This window comes from Phascolarctos cinereus, unplaced genomic scaffold (assembly GCF_003287225.1).
Source record: "Phascolarctos cinereus isolate Bilbo 61053 unplaced genomic scaffold, phaCin_HiC Scaffold_4;HRSCAF=312, whole genome shotgun sequence".
NCBI classification, from domain to species: domain Eukaryota; kingdom Metazoa; phylum Chordata; class Mammalia; order Diprotodontia; family Phascolarctidae; genus Phascolarctos; species Phascolarctos cinereus.
The window spans coordinates 554,869,635-554,890,539 of record NW_027555847.1 but is presented as its reverse complement, the minus strand read 5'-3'; the positions used below and the strand labels follow the sequence as shown (position 1 = coordinate 554,890,539).

The 20,905-nt window shown below is 39.4% G+C and overlaps 1 protein-coding gene and 1 pseudogene across 1 annotated transcript in view; one reads left to right on the top strand and one right to left on the bottom strand.

Moving 5' to 3' along the window:
• Window positions 1-4,537: 4,537 nt before the first annotated feature.
• LOC110208767 (large ribosomal subunit protein eL18 pseudogene) lies at window positions 4,538-15,914 on the bottom strand (annotated as a pseudogene).
• RNF144B (ring finger protein 144B) overlaps window positions 14,777-20,905 on the top strand; it is a 92,758-nt gene continuing 86,629 nt past the window's right edge. The window contains exon 1 of the mRNA XM_020986827.2: window positions 14,777-15,124. The gene's annotated coding sequence lies outside the window, so the exon portion shown is untranslated. The remainder of the gene's footprint in view (window positions 15,125-20,905) is intronic.

Below are 20,905 nucleotides of genomic sequence, written 5' to 3'. Positions count from 1 at the left end.
CTGAATTAAATTCAAGAGGTAGCTTTTCAGAAATGTTGGCAGTGGTTATAAATTCAATTAATCAGAGAAACCTGATCACAGATTCCTCTTTAGCTTTTGTTTGAAGATGAGCTAAGGGGAGAAACACTAGGTAAAGGGGAGTTATTCCCCTTTCATGACTATCTTGAACCGTGATAATAAAAGAAGACACTTAAAAGGGAAAAATGTGAAGCTGTAAGCTCTTTACTAATATGTATGGAATACATTTCTCTCTTTGAATCTTCGGGGCCAGATGGTGAGGGTGAGCACATGTATAAGGACAATTATCAAGACATTTTCCTGCTTCATTTCCAGAAATTCTGATGGCAATACAGCATTTTGTCATAAAAAAAATTCTGGCACTGGAGCATTGGAAAAGTAGCCAGTTCTGTGCTATCTTGGCTGCTCTCTTACCCTTACCAGCCATGCTTTTGGGGGAAATGCAACCTGAACGTTTGGGTTTGAGGAGATAGGAAAGTGTGACTTTGAGTTTACCCTACCTAAATCTACCAAGAACACCCCTCCACAAATTTCAAAAAAGGGATATTTCGCCCCTCTTATAATGGAGGGAAATCAGGATGACTGTTGATTTTGATTTTAGATGTCTTGACTTTTTTTTCCCCCTTTCTTCCTGGTAATTTGTCAAAATTGCCTGTTCATTAAAAATAGTTTTCCAGCCTAATTGGAAGGTGGCTACCAACTGTGTACCCAGTAGAATCCAGCTGGGATTAAGCTGCATAAGGTCATTTTATTAGGAGAGAATGGATATTTTGCTTCTTGAATTCTGCAGAATAGCTTGATGATATCATCAAACATTGGATGGATATACCAGTCAGTCTGTGTTTGAAATCAGTTTCTTTAAATCATCATATTAAATCCTAGATGGTTTGAATTAGGCATACTCAGGTATACACGGAGAGGATAATATAAATGTCTGTCTACTGTCTCTTCTACAAATTGAATTCCATGGAGCATACATTCTCCATGTTTCTGATCTTTATTGCCTCTATTGACCTTTGTTCAGGTACTGGCTCAAGGTCATAGCTACAAAGTTGAAGAAGCAATGAGGATAGTTAAATTGATACTTTAAGAATATGTAAGTGCACATACTTGGTTACCCTTTGGGGCTTTAAAAGGGTTGGGGAACCACCAATCACACATGCAGATATCCAGATTCAGAGAAGGACACAGGTAGAATTTCTTGGGCTATACACAGACTTGTGGAAAACCGTGTGTGTCTCCTTGTGTGGCCTTTACAAAGAAACTAAATGGAGATAAAAGACAGTGATGGAAATCCAATCAGAAAGACAGCAAAGGGTTTGGTAACTTCAACTAGGAAAGGAAGACAGAAGCTGGAGACACTGAGCTTTACTTGCAAGGCCTATAAACCCACAAGTTGTCTGAGTGACCTCAAAGCAGTTGGGTTGTGGAAGGATCAGTAAACAGGGAACCTGGTGCACTTAGGAGTAACTTGGACCTATCCCTTAGCTGGTGACTCATGTGGATTGTATTGATTCAGAGGATAGGTGGGACCCCACCTCCCTTCTCCCAGAGGGCAGTGTTGCTTGATGTCCTCCAGGAAAAAGATGATTTCCCTTACTGCCAAGGGATTTGGGTACAAGTTCACTGTGCATTTTTTTAAATTCAGTTAAATAAAACCTGGCTTATATCTGATGTCTTATTAGCTTGAGTTCATGCAAGGTATGCTAAGGTCTCATAGAGAGTATAAAACAAATTCTATAGTTATGTGGGGAGACCTAGGTTGGGAGGCAAAGTGAACCACAGAGTTCATTGTGAAAGGTCCCCTAGGCTGAATCAGATATCTCCTCTCAAGGGCTAAGGATAGATCAACACTTGGTTCACAGTGGTTTTTCTTGTCTTAAAAGTAAATACTGGAACCTCACCATGGTTCCCCAGGCCCAATCAGTTCTCTACATTCAAGGGTCAGGGACAGATTGACACTTGCGTCATGGTGGTTTTTCTTGTCTTAAAGGTAAACATGAAGGAACTTCACTGTAACGCTGTGTTAGGGATCTGGGACTATCTTACCTGCAAAACACTTTTCAAAGAGCTTCTTATTGAAACTTCAGCAATTGAACCTCCTTGGACATGGATACCAGGGAACACACCTTATACTCAATTCTGATTTTGTAATGACAGCTCACATTTCTATATGGCACATTAAAGTTTCCAAAGCACTTTCCTCACCACGATCCTGTGAGGCAAGAAGTGTAAGCTTTATTTATTATCTCTATTTTTATTGATGAGGAAAAGGTAGCTCAGAAAAATTGTGACTTGCTTAAGGGTACAGGGCTAGAGGTGGTGGAACCAGCTAGGACTTGACTCTTTCTGCCCCACCCCCACCTTGCTGCTGCTGGGAATTCTCCAGGGAGGCTCCAGGGCATCATAGGGAGCTTTACCTCTTTTGGGGCATCTCAGGTCCTGAGTGCGGACTTTCTAAAATAGCCTTTGCGTTTTTATTAGTGTCAGTAAGGGTTTTCCTTGGTGGTTTTGATCAAGGCTTTCCTTCCTGAAATGATTGCCATGACCAGAGCTAGTTCTGGGCTTCAGGGCTTCTGTTCAAACAGTGGGTTCACACTGCTGTGTGTATTTAAAACCTCAAGGTTTCAGGGAATCCTGCAGAGCCTTCTTGACTTATAAAACAAATGTTTTTCTTCTTGATTTGTATGGTGGGTCTGCCTTGCCAGGGAATGTCCAGTAGGCTACAGAGTTGCTAGTACGTGGTGGAGAGCACCTAGGTTGGGTAATGAAAGCTCAAAATTGTCTTTGTGGGCTCAATTCAGGACATACTTACATATGTCTTATTTTTTTTTTTTAAGTTCATTCCAAAGTAGCATAATCAGTTGACTGTTAACTCAGTTAATTACCTTGGTAACCCACCTAGAGGTACCACAATTCTAGATTTACAAGTTTAGGTGCATTTTGAAACTGAAAAATTGAAATATTGTTAAGAGCCACTATACTTCAAACTTTACCTTTAGATGAGAAGTCTAGCTTTCTTGTTGTATCACTGGCAGTTACAGCATCATAGATGTGGATTAGAAGGGATGTTAGAGGCTGTCTGGTTCAACTCCTTATTTTACAGATGAGGAAACAAAATTTAATGGAGGTTGTGACTTTTCCAAGAGCACCCAAGAAATAAACTTTAGAGAAGGAATTTGAACCAGATTCACCGATTCCAGAACCAGTATGCTTTCTGCTGTATCAGATCTTGGTGACACTTATTTTGGAAATATTTCCAAACAACAATCTCTGTGAGTAATGTAGTAATAAGATTAGAAGGAATCTAAAAAAGTCATTAGGTCCAGTCTACTGTATACAGGTAGGTAGATGAACACCTAAAACAATCAGGACTTCTGTGTATTTTTTTCAATCAATCAACAAGCATTTTCAAAATTTTCTTTAAACATTCATTTAAAAATTTTGAATTCCAAATTCTGTCCTCCTCTCCGGCCTCTCCCTGGCCCACTGAGAAGGCAAGCAATATGATACTCATTGTACATACCGAGTCACACAAAACATATTTCCATATAACCATATTAAAAAAAGCAAGAAAAATAAAGTGGAAAAAAAGTGCTTCAGTGTGTACTTTGAGCTCATCAGTTCTCTCTCTGGAGGTGGATAGCATTTTTCATTATGAGTCCTTTGGAATTGTTGTGGATCATTGTATTGATCAGAGTAGCTATGTCTTTCACAGTTGATTATCATCACATATTGCTCTTACTGTGTATAATATTCTCCTGGTCCTGCTTACTTCACTTTGTATCAGTTCATATAAGTCTTCCCAGGTTTTTCTGAAACCATTCCCTTCCTCATTTCTTATAGCCCAATAGTATTTCATCACAGTCATATACCACAACTTATTCAGCCATTTCCAAATTTATAGGCATCCCTTCAGTTTTCAGTTCTTTGCCACTGCAAAAAGAACGGCTATTTTTGTACTTATAGGTGCTTTCCCTTTTTCTTTGATCTCTTAGAGAGATTGACTTAGTAGTGGTTATTGGTAGGTTTGGGTATATGCAGAGCTATCCCTTTGGACCTAATTCAGAATTGTTCTCCAGAATGGTTGGAGCAGTTCACAACTTCGCCAGTAGTGCGTTAGTGTATCTATTTTTTTTTCACATCTCTTCCACCATTTGTCGTTTTCCTTTTCTGATATATTCCAACTTCTGGGTATTTTTGAAATTCAGGGACAGACATTTAATTCATTTTAAAATAGCATTTCTATGCCAAATACTGTGTTGGTACTGAGTATTCAAAGAGAAAAATTAAATAGTCCCTGCCCCTCAAGAAGTTTTCATTCTATTCAGAAAAACAATAGCTGTACAAATAAGCAAATACTATATATATATATATATATATATATATATATATATGTATATATAAAGTAAATTTATTTGGAGGAGATAGAAGCTCTAAAATTGGGAATGGGGAGAGATAAAGAAAAATTGGGTATAGGAAGTAGCTTTTTGTTGTTGTTGTTGTTGCCCAAAAACCTTTAATATAACAAGAAGGGAGGGAGTTCGTTTTTGTAGCCTCGGCTGGCATGGGGGCCCCTGGCATGCTGGAACTTCTGGCCCTTGGAACGGACATATGGTTTGGTGTGGCTATGGGGAGTGCCTTCCCAAAATGCCTGTACACCTCACGGCCCTTCCAGGGACCAGAGAGCAGGGCACTGACCCGGCCGTTGGGGAAGCTCATGGCCAGCTGGTCAAAGGTCAGGATTTTCCCACCAGCCTTGAGGATGCGATTCCAGGCATTGCTAGTAACACGAAGGGCCCACACCTTCAGCTTGGGCACGTCCTGGATTCTCACATCATCTGTCCCAACAACCACAGCTGTTTTGTTCTCCCTGCCAGGCAGCTTCATTTTCCTGATCATTCAGGGTAGGGATGGGGGTGGGGGGGGTTGGTCCGGCTCATGAACAGCCTTTTCAGGACAACCTTGTTGAAGGTCAAGTTGGTTCTGTGGGCCAGGAACTGGTAGAGCTTCACCAGCAACTGCAGGTAGAACCAAAAAAACTCCACAGTTGTTATGGTGGATGTCAACTTCCAGGCTGGCGTCCTATGGGACACTAGCCCAACCAAGAAAGACCCAGGAAGTAGGTTTTTAGCTGAACCTTGAATGTAATTAGGAATTCCAAGGGGGCAGAGATGGGGAAGGATTGCATCACATGTGCTCAAGTATAGAGGGTACTGGGCAGTGTGCTTTACTCTTGTGTTTTGAACAAGAGACACTTATATGGCACCAAGTAGTTTCTTCATGAGTAAAATGCAGCAAACTTGAATCATGTCACAGAGATATAATGAAGATAATTTTAAGTCTTTGGAGAAAGATACTTTTGTGGGTTCATTATAATAATTATCCTGTTCTTAAACAGGATGATATTGATAGTTTTGATTTCTTTTTTCTTTTTAAAAAAGTATCAGCAAAAATCTGCTTTCTCTCTCTTCTACCCTAACACTCCTTCCCCCAATTGAGAATGAAAGAAATAAAAGCCCTTTTACAAATATACATAGAAAGAACAAAACACATTTCTGCATTGGCCATGTCCAAAAAATGATCTCATTTTGTATTTTGAATCCTTTATTCCTATATCAGGAGGTGAATAGTATGTCTACTTGTTAGTCCTCTGGAGTCATGGGTGGTTATTACATTGGTCAGAGTTCCTAATTCTTCCAAAGTTCCTTTTCTTTACCATATTGTTGATATTGTATAAATACCTTGGTTCTATTCACTTCACTCAGCTCATACAAGTCTTCCCAGGTTTCTTTGAAACCATCCCCTTTACGCCTCTTATATCACCTCTTAATAGTATTACGTCACATTTACATACTAACTTGTGCAGCCATTCCCTCCTTATGGATACCCCCATAGATTACCATTCTTTGCCACCTCAAAAAAAGCTCTAACTATTTTTGTATATTCTCTTGAGGCAGCTATGTAGCTCAGTGGATATGGGGCTGGGCCTGGAATAAGGGAGACCTGAGTTTAAATCCAGCCTCAGACACTTACCAGCTGCATGACCTTGGTCAAGTCACTTAACCTCTGTTTGTCTTAATCCACTAGAGGAGGAAATGACAGACTACTCTAGTGACTTTGCCAAGGAAATCCATGGTGTCACAAAGAGTAGGGCATGACAAAATGACTGAACAACAATTCTTCTCTTAATGTATTCTCCCTCAAATTCCTGCTTCCCCTTCCATTCCCTTCTATTTCCCTAGTGAATAAAATGTATTTCTGTACTTGACTGTGTATGTATGTGTAGGTATGGATATATGTATTCTTCCTTTTGACTTGTTCTAATGAGAGCCAACCATTGTCAGTCTGTCTCTAGTCTGAGAGGAGTGAAAGTCATATCTTTTTGCTATGTTTTCAGTTGTTACTGGTGTTGAACAGGGACAAAGTGATTGCAGCCATGCACCAATGCAGCTGATGCTTGCTATGCAATGGGCAGCAACAGCATGAGGGCTTCTTCCCCTCCCTCGCTGCCCGGCCACCCTCCAACTTAGATGAGTTTCTGGCACTCTCTCCAAGGTCACACACTCAGTTCAGTATTTCTTTGTATGTGAGCAGTTGCTGTGGAGTTTTTTTGGTTCTAACATTAAAAAGAAACAGAAGATCGAATCAAAATATAGAGTATTTAATCTGAAGTGGACATTAGGTACTTATTTACTTACCCAAAACAAAGTGCCTTGTTTGCTGATATCCATTCCTAAGAATACAATCTTTGTCATCATTTTGAATCAAAACATCCTGGCTTAAGCAAATTGGACACCAATGAAAAACAAATTAAAGCATCCAAATTGTTGAAAAATCTCAATGGGGAACAATGGTTTTCCAAGAAGGTAAACTCAAAAAATGAGGCGGCTCCTAAGGTTAGTTTTTGTATTTCTAAAGAAATTGCTGCTTCTGGGAAGTCTTTTACTGAAAGTGACTTGTAAAGAAGTGTTTGCTGATTGCAGTTTCTGGATTATGTCCCACTTAGAGTAATTTTTTTAAACATTAAAGTGATTTCATGATAAATAAAAATCTGAAGTAATAATTGTAATCAACTGATATTAACTGAAATTTACCTTTTTAAAAAATGGTTTATTTGCAAAATAGTTTACTCATTAATTATACCTTTACTTGGAAAGTGAGCCACTAAAAACCTATCTGTGTCCTGAAGAAGTTTGGCCTGGTTTTATTTTGGCCCCCACCTATTGCCAAGTTGTGCAGGTCTGCTCCAGGTTTTAACTATCATGTTTCTAGGAGTTTTTATTTTGGAGTTTATTTCTAGGAAGTGACTGGTAGATTCTTTCAATTTCTACTTTGTCCTCTGGTTCTAAGGGGTTTGAATAGTATTAAGATTTCCTGAAATTAGATGTATAGGCCCAGATTTTGTGCATGGTGGTCAATTAATCCAATGATTCTTAAATGTTTTTCCCTTGATTTTTTTTCTAGGCCAGTTGTTTTTGTTGTATGAGAGAGAACTTTATATCTTCTTCCTTTTTTTCCATCCTTTGGACTTTATTTTAATATTTCTTGTTGCCTCATGAAATCATTGTCCATTTGGTCATTCATTTGATCCATTCAGATTTTCAGGAAGATTGTTACTTGCATAAGATATTGTACCTCCTGTGTCAAGCTATTAATTCCCTTTCCTATTTGTTCTTCTATAACTCTCATTTCTTTTTCTATTTTTTTCCTCTAGAACTTTCATTTCGTTTACTAACTGAACACCGTGACCAAAATTAGGGCCTAGCTATCCTGTTTTAAGAAATCTTAAAAGGAAAATGCCCATATCTCTTAGAATCAGAGGGCAAAATGGACATAGAAAGAATCTATTAATCATTTCCTGAAACACCAAAATGAGTACTCCTAGGAACAGTACAACCAAAATCATAGCTACTGGTTGTCACTTGTCCCCTTACTGTATAGGTTAAGAGGTAGCCTGGTATGAGGAGGTAGGACTTCTTCCTCTCACCCTAGTACACAATCTCTCTCTGAGTTTCCCTGGCCAGACCTTGTCTATAGTGTCCACAGACCTTTTTTCGGTCTCTCTATGGTGACATAGGCTAGAAAAATGGCACAATATGACTTTTTCTTGAATTTCTCCAACAGAATTTGGTCTGGTGCATTTTCTAGGTCTATTTGGAGGAATGTTGCATGGGGGAAGCTCTCTGCTTTCTGCTACTCTGACATCTTGATTTTATCTCCCTATGGATTTGATTTTAATGTGATTCTTTCCTTGGTAGTAATGTGGGTAGGTAATAATAACAATGCTACATTTATATAGTGCTTTACAATTAAAAACACTTTCACTTACTCTTTCCCATTTTATATATCCTTACAACTTCAGGACTACTGGATAAGCAATCCCCTTCCCATAAAGTCCTCACTGTTCAAATAATAGCAAGGAATAGCAAGTTTCAGATTCTTTGTTTCTCAAAGTTATGTGGCCCCTTTATAACCCCTGATGGTTGTGGTGGTGATGGTGGTAGTGGTGGTAGTGATGATGGTAGTGGTAGTGGTAGCAGTGGTGATGGTGATGATGATGGTGATGGTGGTGGTGGTGATGGTGGTGATGATGGTGATGGTCATGGAGGAGTGATCTTTCTCCAAAGTTACTGTTCAGAAAATCTATTCTCTCAAGGACAGGTCTCTGAATTCTTGATTTTAAGGTTACCTTAAGGCAACCCTTCAAATCCTTCCATCTCTCTAATGCTAGATTCTGAAATCATGCTGCCTAAAAAATTGAAATCTTCCCTCCTTTCTGCAGGAGGTTGAGGTTCAGAAACATTTTCCTTTGTCCTGATGACTTAAAGCCCCCTCTCTTCTCCTGAGTTATTTCAACTTATCCAAATGGATTCCTTTCTAGCCCTGTCCTTACTTTATTGTGTGGCAGTTTGAAACTAGTTTTTGTTTGAATGCAAACTCTTGAAAGTGTCATTTGAGTGTCAGTGATATCCTAAAAACTGATTATAGAACAATGAGAAGAGGATGACTGCTGGTAGTAGTGTTGTTTAATCTGGATGTGGGGCTGTGCACTGATTTTCTTATCTGAAAGCTGTCAAGGAGATGAGCATATTTATAGAAGCATACCTCATCACAAACTTTATGAGCTTGAGCAACAACACTTAGATGAGTACATCAATGACCCATGATTTTCTCAGTGTGGGAACTTTCTCTACCACTTAGATCTATCAGTTGCCTGTGATTCATAGAAGTTAAGAGGTATTAACACAGTACCGCCAGTGCCTAACACAATGTACCTTCCGCATATTTTTCAGGAGGATCGGAAGCTGGGAGGAAAAACTTGAAGCCATGTCTTCTGACCAAATTATAACATGTTTTCCAATACTGCCTTACCACTTCTGAACTATACTTAATTCATTTAACTTAACTATACTCGAGAATCAGGGTTATTAGTGGAGGACATAAGTTGAGCTGTTGCAGAGTCCTTCATACCTGGTGACCTGATTTTTTTTTTTTAGGACGAGAATGTTTGGTGAGTAACATTGGTCACCTTTGAATAACATCTCTTCCTTATCCCTAATTCTGTCATCTCTGTGCTATTGTATAGGATGTCATCAATCCTAAGCAATCTAATCCTCCAAAATCCTTCCCTTGAATACCACTATTCACTGGCATCAGGAGAATTTGGATAATTTGTTGGTGAAGATAGGATGACAAGATCATAAATTTAGAGGTGGAAAGGATCTCAGAGGCCATGGAGTCCAACCCCCTCAATTTACAGATGAGAAAACTGAGACCCAGGGATGTTAAGTGACACATTCTGATGAAGGAGGCAACATGCAAACGACTATGTATACATGCAAGATATATACAGGGTAAATTGGAGATATCTCAGAGGGAAGACATTAGCAGTATGTGAGGTAGGGTTGGGTGTTAGGACCTAGAAAGGCCTTTTGCAGAAAGTGGGATTTAAGCTGAATATTAAAGTAAGACAGCCTCTTGAAGAAGGCAAAAGATAAGTCAGTGGATAGGTAAGTCAGTAGATAGAGTGCTGGGCCTGGAGTCAGGAAGACCTGAGTTCAAATCCAGTCTCAGGTATTTACCAGCTGTGTGACCCTGGGCAAGTCACTTCTGTTTGCCTTAATCTACTGGAGAAGGAAATGGTAAACCACTCCAATATCTTTGCCAAGAAAACCCCATGGACAAATGAAGAGTCAGACACCACTGAATGACTGATCAACAACAACAACAAACTTGAAGAAAAATGGAGCAGCTAGGTGGTAGAGATAAAGAGGGAGAGGATTCCTAACATGGGGAATATATTTGGTCTGAGTAGTCTGAGACTGTCCTATTAGACTTTGGATTTTCTTTTGGTTTGGGGGTAACCCTTATCATTGTGATCACATTTAATTTACATAGAGATGAGATGAGTCATATCAAATGTATCAGAAAAGTGCCAATTAAGATGCCACCATGTTTTAGCTGCCAATGGCAGCCTGCCAGGCTCTTTACCTTTACAGTTTTTCTGTTTGTGTATTGGGAATTGTACATTTTTATTATTATTTATTTATTTGCTTAGACATTTGGGGTTAAGTGAATTGCCCAGGTTCACACAGTTACTGTCAAGTGTCTGAGGTCAGATTTGAACCCAGGTCTGGCTGACTCCAAGGGTAGAGTTCTATCCACTGCACCACCTAGCTGCCCCTGAATTGTACATTATTGCAGAACCTGGTACTCAACACATTTTGCATTCTTCCATTTGATTCATTATACTTGACTATAGCCATTTTATAATGCTTTGGCTAAAGGAATAGTTTGGATAGCAAGCCTGAAATGTAAGTCATTTATTTACCTAGTCAAAACTAGAGAAGAGCTAAGTTGATTCTTTAGCACAGCAACAGATTTTGTTTTTCTCATAAGTAATCCAGGAGAAAGGGACAAGAAATGGGGCCCAACCCGTGGTCTTATTGATGTAGTGAAAAAATTTTATCTACCAGTGTAGCTCAGTACCTTCTCAGCAACTTTAATGTTAAGAGAGCTGTCTAGAGCATTGACAAGTTAAGTGACTTGTCCAGGGGTCACATCCCTTAGTGTAAAAGGTGGGGCTTCAATCTGTGGTCTCCTAGGCCAGCCCTCTCTCCACTATGCCGAACTCCATCTAATACAGGAAAATAAACTTTTAAATGGAAAAATTTAAGCGAACCATAACTTCTATATGTGTAGAAGTGAGTAAGTCACATTGCCTCAATTGTTGTTTTCTGGCTAAATTTGTGGCATGAACATTCTGATTGTGACCTGGGGTTCCCTTCTCCCTTTTTACCAGTAAAGACAAGAGTAAAGGGAGTAAATTACTAATCTTATTATTGTTTCCTGTTAGTGTCAAAAATGATTTTCTCTGTATGGCTTTGTGTATTTCATACTAGGAAGTATCTTTTGTTATTACATTGCAAGGAAAGCCATCACAGTTGGGGACCTCCTGTTACATAATGTTTATAACTGTTTACAAGAATTTCATTTTGAATAAGGTTTTGGCTGTATATCACTTGTCAGGGTGAAGAAACAAAAGTGACCTCTTTTTTTTGACAGTGTGAAGAGAGGTTGCTCTGGACTTACTTAATTAGGTTTGTAATAACTTTTGCACAATATTAGTTTGCACAATACCAGTTTGACATGCATATTTGCCTATACGAGGATTTTCAAATACACGTATGTTTACTATTAATGTGGGCATGCATTAATTCATTTAGTAAATATTTATGAAGAATCTACAGTAATATGTTTAAGATTACTGGGGATACAAAGAAAAAAAAACCTGACACTGCCCTTGTTTTCTGTTTTTGTTCAGTCATTTTCAGTCATGTCTCTGTGCCCCCATTTGGGGCTTTCTTGGCAAAGATATTGGAGTGCTTTGTCATTTCCTTTGCCATTTTACAGATGAGGAAACTAAGGAAAACAGGGTTAAGTGACTTGCCCAGGATCACACAGGTAGTGTCTGGGGCAAGATTTGAACTCAGGTCTTCCTGACTCCAGGCCCTCTGCTCTATCCAATATGCCATCTAGCTGCCCTTATACTCTAGAAGCTTATATTCCACCAGAATATAAATTTCTCATTTTTATAGCATTTAGTCCTCTCACAATAATCATGTGCAAAGATGATTATATCCATGTTATGATGATGAAAGTAAGGCACAATGATGTGATATAACTAGGTCTGAGCCATACAGCCAAGTGGTAGAGCTAAGATTTGGACTCAGTCTCCTGAATTGAAAACACTAATTTTTTCCACTCATGGCACATGAGACCATAGATTTAGAGCTGGAAGGGGCTTTCCTGGCCTGCCCCTCAATTTACTTGATGAACAACTGAAGCTACAAGAATTTAATTAACTTGTTCAATTTATACTGACTTGTTCAAGTTATAGGGCTAGTAAAGTGTTTGAGGGCAAGATTTGAACTCATGTGGTTGGGCTTCTAAACTCTGTACTCTTTTGACTACACCTCTTGGCTGCCTCTGCCCCACCCAGAGAAAGCAAAACAAATTATTCAATTATCTAAGATTACCTTTTAAATTAGTGTGTTGTTTCTAGGGATTTGGAGTAGTGAGATTTTTATTTAAAGAATGTAGATATTTCTGTTGTATTTAGCTCTTTGCCTTATCTTTTAGATAGGAAATTACAATTTAAATGTGTGGAATTTATTTTAAAGAGGGTTTTTTTTAAAAAGAATTGAGTTCTATTAATGCATTTGTATAATGTACATCTTCTGGGTTGTTTAGTTTAGCATTTTCTGGTTCTGTGTCCCTGGGCTGTCCTAACTCTTAGTTTTAGCTCTAGTTGAGGTTCATTGACAGTTTCTCACAGTGCCCACTTAAGGGATGAGTTCTTTTCTCATCCAGTTGTGGAGCAAAGGTCACAAAACTGAATCTAGAGAGCTGGGTTCTAGCCTTGGCTCACTTACTAATAAGCTCCGTCTGCACCTTGAAAATAAGGTTGGACTGTCCATTGGCTGTCTCTTCGAGCTTTACCTTTGCACATGTCCACCCTCTGCTGTGGTGTCCATCTCTCTCTCAGGCCAGCCTTTCTTACCTCTCCTTCTCCCACCCTCAGCTGCGCACAGATAGAAATGCTGTCCTTCCTTATTTGTCACCTGGAACTTTTCCTCCAGTCAGGCGCTGAGAGCAGTTTGCTCTGTGTCCCTTGGAGTGGTGCCTACTGTTGCTATTTCATTGGCAAGAACAGATAGATCTCTTCCACAAAGGACCATATGAGTCTCTTCTCCCTTAGCAAATATATTCATTGTTTCTGTTGCATTTAACTGCAGTGATCAGGGAGAACCTTGTGTTGGAGTTGTGACATTTCAGAGCTATCTTACACTGCAGCTATTCGACCTAATAGGTTCATTTTAGTAGTTCATAGACCTAAACAGGTCAGCTGTATACAATTCAGAAAGTATACAAAAATTTAGCTCTTCAAGATCTGGGGGTGTATGAAAGTCACACTAAGGTAGATAGTTGCCCAGCTGCGAGCTCACCTAAAGGAAGTTAAGGTATATTTGGGGTAGGTACTTGCGGCTGCTAGGTGGCGCAGTGGATAGAGCGCTGGTCCTGGAGACACGAAAACCTGAATTCAAATCTACCTTCAGACACTTAGAGCTGATTGGGCAAATCACTTTAACCTCTCTGCCTCAGTTTCTTACTTCATAAAATGAAGATAATAATAGCACCAGCCTCCCAGGTCTGTTATGAAGATCGAATGAGATAGTTTGTAAAGAGCCTGGCATATGTTAAATGCTATATAAATGTTAGCTATTATTACACAGAGGGGTGGGTGTTTAGTCAGTCGTTTGGCCGAGTTTGACTCTTTGTGACCCAATTTAGGGTTTTCTAGGCAAAAGAATACTGGTGTTTTGACATTTCCTTCTCCAGTTCCTTTTGCAGGTGAGGAAACTGAGGCAAACAGGGTTAAGTGACTTGCTCAGAGTCACACAGCTAGTAAGTATGTAAGGCTAAATTTGAACTCAGGTCATCCTAACTCTAGGCCCAGTGCTCTAGCCACTACGCCAACCAGCTGCCCAAAAGCAAATGAATACTTTCTTCATTGATAACACATGGCAGTTTGAAAAAAGACAAAATGACATGTAAAAGGGTCATCCCTGCGCATGTAGGCACCTTAATGAGACAGTCCTTAGAGAAAAAGCCTTTATTAAAAACAGCTTTCAGTTACGGCCAGAAGGCAGTTTTGGTTGGGGCGAGTGCTACCTCAACACTATGATGATAATAACTGATATTTAAATAGCATTACCGGAATTGCAAGCCCTTGTTCTGCGTCGTTGCATATACTAAACAGGACCTCATCGCTCTGGTGAAATAAAGTATAGGAGAAGGAAACAGTAGAGGCTTGTGGGAGAAGGGAAAAAAAGACAAAGGGGGTTGGGGGTCAAGGAGGAAACGAAGAGGAAGAACCCTGGGAGAGGAAGCTGAGTTCAAGGTGTTGAAGAGAGAGCAGAGAGCCCTGAGAATAAAGAGAGGTTTCCAAGCTTGGGCGAGACAAGTAGGCGCTAGAGGGCTATGGCTTAACAGGTGCCCCTTTCAGTCTTTCTTGCAATTTCTACCCCAGGAGAACCTATTGAAAGCATGCTAGAAATCCTGCAAGAAGGAGCTCCGGAGTGCACCGCGGATACAAGGTTCTGACAGGGTTAAAACAGTCACCTGCAGCCGAAGTGAGACTCAGATGGGAAGTAGGAAGTGCTGCGCTGGAGCTTCCTGTATAAATAAATGCAGCTCTCCCCCCCCTCCCCTAAAACTGCTGCTCGCTAGCCGCTGCGCTACCCTGCTTTGCCTGTGTAAGCTTTGATAGCAGTATGCTCTTGAGAGCAGGGAGGAGATTGTCCGCTTATAAAGGTTTGGGAAATACGAGTCCTGTTGCAATCTTGAAAAGTGTATAGCTGTCAGCAGCTGCACAGGGGGAAAGTTCCCGCTGAGAGCAATGAAACAATTTCTTCTCCAGTCGGTGAGCAGCCGAGAGTGGTTGGTGATATTATGAACCTCCTCGGCTGCCCTGAGGAGTGAGTGTGGGGCTGTCGGAAAGTCAGACAGCTGCTGGTGGCTACTAACCTCTTGGTGCAAGGTATGTTTCTGAGAGCTTGCTTTCTATTCTTACTTTTACTTAACGTGGCAGTGCCATAAAGAGGAATATAAGTGTTTGAGATCAGAACAGGGGACTCTCACCAAGAACCATAACTTGTATGATATTTCGGTCAGTTTTTGCAGACAGCGCTTGCAAGGATAGGTGATTAAATTAATTCAGGGATGCTTGGCTATAAAGGTCTTGAAAACGTGTTATTGTGTTTGTATTTTGAAAAGATTTTCTTAAAGGCAAAAAAAAATATATCGTTGTTACACTAGGCAATAAGTATTTTTCAGACGTGCATTTAAAAACTGCAAAAAGCATTAGCCCAAACCTTGGCTTGTGATTTAAGTAGTCGCGTATTCTCAGATGTTTACCTGCTGTTGCTTGGTAATAACTGCCTCGTTCCCCAAAACACTGACATCAATAAAATAAACTCCTATGTCAACCATTGTGCCTTAACGCACGATTATTGTTTGGTTGCTTATATTTAAAAGGAAGTAGAACTTTAAAATTGTATATTCCCTGTGCTACTTATTTCAGCTTATTATTCCTGGCACATAGTAGGCGTTTAATAAATGTTTACTAATTATTAATTAAAATTAAAGTGATTCCTAATGTGTGTTTTTAAAAATATGGGTGGTGGTGGGAAACTTATGCTTACCCCTCAATACACAAAGGCTTTGTGTCTTTCACTTTCTCTATCCGTCTTAGGCATTCAGCTTCAATACTACCTCTGTAGGGTGAACTTCTTATGTTTTGGTTTCTGCGTGTGGAACTCGGACTTCATGCCTGGAGTCCAGTCTGGCTATTCTTTTCTCTGCCCCACGCATTTTGCTAGAATGTTAAAAGTGGTTCCCAGCAGGAATATTCCTGGACTTCCAGTTGAGCATTTCTGGAAGAAACCAGTCTTGCAGCATCAAAAGTCAGAAATTAAAATATCCACCCTCAAACAACATCCCTTTAGCAAGTAACATGACCTAAAAATTCCTGAAAGAGCAGATTGGCCGTCTGTAGGTCTACCAGCAAAGTAAACTAACTTTAAAATGACTCAGTTTTTTAGGGTGTGGGTGAGAGAGGCTAAAGGAAACCGGCCAGTCTTCACACCGGAGCCGACCAATCAGAAGATCTAGCTTTCTTTGTGAGCAACATTCATTTACCAGGCTCTAGCTGCCCCACTTCTTTTCCCTTTGTTGATTTTATCCCTCTCTTCTTGTTCTTTTCTTCCTACCTTTTAAGTTTTCAGGGGGCATATACCACTGTAGTTTTTCTGAAGTCTCTCCCCCGCCAGTGATCTGTAAACAAACACGTAATTACACCCACAAAGCCAATTAGACTGTAGCTTTATGAAACCAATCTCTGCTCCCTCCCTCATACCTTTGGCCCCCATTAGTATTTTATTCTCCGTGACAGATACCCCCTTGGGAGCAGAATGGTGATAGAAAAAGCCTCTCCTGCAAAAGGAGAGTCTGGTTAACCGAAACAGATTTAATCAGTGCAGAAACTCACTTAAGGTAAACATGCTTAGTGAACACAGGAGAAATTTTGAGCAGTCACTGAAGCAGGCATAATCAGGTCACAGGTTTTTTTTAATTAAAAAAAATGCAACCCAGCTATGCTCTAACCCTAGCCCAGCCTCTGCCACACTGTTGGGAGTATAGGTTTGAGGGCAGTCAAACACTGTCCGTTTACCCAGTACTTTACAAATATTTACAGTAATCTGTGCCAAATATCTTGGGGCTGATCCCCCAGGAACATTTCCTTGGAATTCAATAGCCCCATTCTAAAGAATGGCTTCAGCTTATTGGCAATTTAATTATTGGGAATTTAGGCTTCCAAAATAGGTCAGCATAAGAAATAGATGTTAAAAAAAACTTTCTGGTCACTAGCCATGAACCAAAGAAGGGGTTTGTTCCTACAGTGAAGAAAAATGTATCATCTCTTGGAACAGAACTGCCATTTCTACATATGACCATTTTAGCTTCCTGGGAAATTTAAGCATCAAACATAAAAGCTAGTTACATGCAATTAGATAGCCAGGGTTTTGTGAGTTTACTTCATCCCTCCAGAGACTTGGTCCCAGTGTTTTAGATGTTAAAATACATATGTGGACATTTAAAAACATATTCCTCTTTAATTATTCTGCACACATTTCTGTTTTCCTGACCATGACTTGTGGCTTCGCTTTCCTGTTCAGCTAGGTCCTTTAGGGTCTGAGATCTGTAGATTGAGGTGGAGGTCAGGAATCATGCTGAACCCAGATGTTGGTTGGTGGGTGAGCAAAGTCCAGATAACTGGAGATTGCACCTATTTTGCATAACCAATATTTTGGGTATTGGAGAGGGGCCAAGTGGCCACAGGAAACATGCTTCCAAATGCTCTGTCCCTGGACCCTGCCAGAGGGTCTGTCCATGGAATGGAAGTTTTAGCTGTATGTGGGCACCATGATTGAAGTGCTAGGTTTCCTCTTAAGGCTGCCTCTGGTCATCAATTAACAAGCATTTATTAAGTGCTTACTATATGCCAGGCACTGTACTTAGGACTGGAGACATTGTTCTAAGTTTGCTGGTGTTAATTTGTATCTATTTCCAGTGATTGAAGAGGGGTCGGGAGGAAAGGAGAAGATGAAGAGCAGCAGTTTTTTGGGACTTCCATGACTAGTCCTAATGTTAAATTAATATTAAATTAACACAATTATTAAAATTAATTATTAATTATTAATTAAAATTAGTAATTAAATTAATTAAATTATTTATTAAAATTAATATTAAAATTAATTTAATTTAATTTAAATTAATATTAAATAATATTCAGGTAATAGAGAGTATGTTGCAACTCGAAGTTCATTATTTAACAGAACATGTTGAAATAGGTCTAAATATTGTTTGCTGACTTTAAATTTGAGCCTTTCCATGCTTTCTATCTTAGTAATGAAACTCTTGATGGCAATAAGAATCACCAATTTGAAGTCAGTATACTAATTGGTGTTCAGGGAGCTTGTTCTATTTTTTTTCTAGATCTACTTCTTTTATGTTGCTATTATATAATAAACTTCAGATTCTTTTGTTTTAAAAATTTGTGAAAGCTGTTGTACTGAAAAAGAAAAAAGCTTATTGGCTTATTATTTTTTTCCTGAACAAGCAAGTAATTCTTGTCTGCCTCTTCAATATGGACAGGGAAACTCTGGTCATATTCTTCATTTGAATACAAAACATACTTCCTTAAATATAGTGCGAGATGTTCATTTGGATTGGGGTACCCATGGTAGCCTGTGACATCGCTGGAATCTCTCAGACTTGAATTCAAAAAGGTTGGGGCTTTTAAATGATATCTTGTCTTTCTGGCTTGTTTGTCTCTATCCAGTTTGGAAAAAACAAACAAAAAAACCCCCCCAAAACAACTTCACAACAATAACAACACCAGAAGTTCTACTGTGCTTAGCACAGTGCTAGGCACATCATAGGTGCTTAATAAATGTTTATTGAATTGAATTAAATGAAAGTTAACTTGGGTCTAGATTTGTGGTGGCTCATTGTACTCACAGATCCAGAGTAAGAATTGCACTGCAACAGTAAAATATTTAATTGAAGAACTAGAGTAATAGCAATGTAAAAGAGAAAATAGCATTAATACATATTCCCAAATGAGTACAATTTCTTCTGCTTTTCCTCCCAGAGTAGTTTAGAAAACGAACTCCTCTAAAATTCACAGGTCCACAAGGGAGGGAAAGAGAGAATAAATATTTATAGTGCCTATTATGTGCCAGATGCTTTAGAAACATTGTCTTATTTGATCCTTACTACAACCCTGCAAAGGAGATGCTGATATTATTTCTGTTTTACAGATGGGGAAACTGATGCAGACAGGCTAAATTACTGGCTCAGGCTCACACAGCTAGTAGGCTGCCTGAGGTCAAATTTGAACTCAAGTCTTCCTGACTCCAGGCACAGATCTGTATACCATACCTGATATGTAATGCTATCCTACCTGGCTAAAAAAGGATGGGGTGTCTATTATACTTTGAAAGCTTAAGTGCAATCTCCCTACCTCCACCCCTACACACACACACACACACACACACACACACACACAATATCAATCTAGCATCATGGCTTGAAAACTGTTCTTGCTATAGCCGGATGGCAGACCAGTCACCTATATCTGTGTTACTTGTACTCCTACAACTGGCTAGATCAGGTCCTACTTATCACTTCTGGGCAAAGTTGCAGTTTGATAACTTTCCTACAGCCAGAATATCTCATTTCTTTGATCCATGTCTAATCCAACAATAACCAACCCCCCCCATTATTTTCTCTTATTTTTAGAAGCTTCTGTTCTTTATACTCATGGATCCTGTAGCAACCTCCACTTCTTTCATCATGGCTTCTGTTGTCACAATCCTCCTGATAACAATCAACTTTTTACTGCAGGTGCACAGGAGTTGAGAGTTCTGGTGTTTTCAATGAGTATCACATCGAACCCAGGCATCCTGGGAAATGTTGGTATCTCCCTCACTCACTACTGTTGTAATGTTAAAGAATTGTAGTGAAAGTTATTTCTGGTTAATTGTTAACAGGTTCTCAGGAATGGTAGGTTTGAATCCCAACTCATGGTTATCTAGTTCTTCCTCCTTCCTAGAAGGACAGTGGTTTCAAAGTTCATTATGTTTGATTGAAAATCAGGGTAACCCAAAATCCTATAAAACCTCCACTTACTCTCACTGATGTTCTATTTAGCTAGTAGATTGATGCTGCAAAATCTGGCTGCTTCCCTTTAGCATGGTGATGAGGTATGGAAAGCAATTTCCTTATCGCTTCTAATATCATATTATTAATTCTTTCTGCAGCCACAAAACAACCTCCTTGCTTTCTTGTATCATAGGTTCCTTCTTACAAAAATTTGTGCTTTGGCAAAGTGGCACATCTTACTGTTGGGGTAGTAAAGACCCCTTTACCAGCTGAATGTTTGGAAAAGCACTAAGCAAACAGGAACTGATGTTTCTAGTCCCCTTTGCATTTCTTTGACATCCTCAGAAGTTCACAGTTATATATATTTTTATTCATTCCACAAACTTAGCTGGTTTATAGGGACCAAGCATGGTAAGAAAATTGGATTGGGAGTCAGAAAACCTAGGTTCTAGTTTCGGCTCAGACACTAACTACAAGATATGCCTCAGTTTACTCACCTGTGAAATGAAGGAATTCAGTTTCCAGATCTACACTTCTGTGTACCTCTAAGCGATTTACAGCTATTCATACTTTGGCAATTAAAATTTATGATTTGAAAAAATCTAACTTGATAGATAGGATCAGAGACTAAATTGGAAGGGAGCTTAAGGATCATTTGGTCCAGCTCCTTTACTTTGCTATAGAATTGGGGGGGAGAGGGGACTGAGGCAGGGAATTTATTGCATGGTGCTTTCTAAAGATCTTTTCCTCAAACTTTGTTGTTATTCATTCTAGTTGTGTCCTGCTTTTTGTGACTCCTCTTAGGGTCTTCTTAGCAGAGATGCTACAGTGGTTTGCCATTTCCTTCTCCAGCTGATTTTATAGATGAGGAAACTGAGGCAAACAGGGGTAAGTGACTTTCCCAGGGTCGCACAGCTAATAAGTGTCTGAGGCAAGATTTGGACTTAGGAAGAGGAGTCTTCCTGACTCCAGATCAGGTATTTTCTATCTACTTTGTCACCTCCTTGAACTTTAGAAATTTATTAATGGTATCATTCTTGCCTGACTTCCTTCAAGTTTCAGCTAAAATCCCATCTTAAAGAAGAAACCTTTC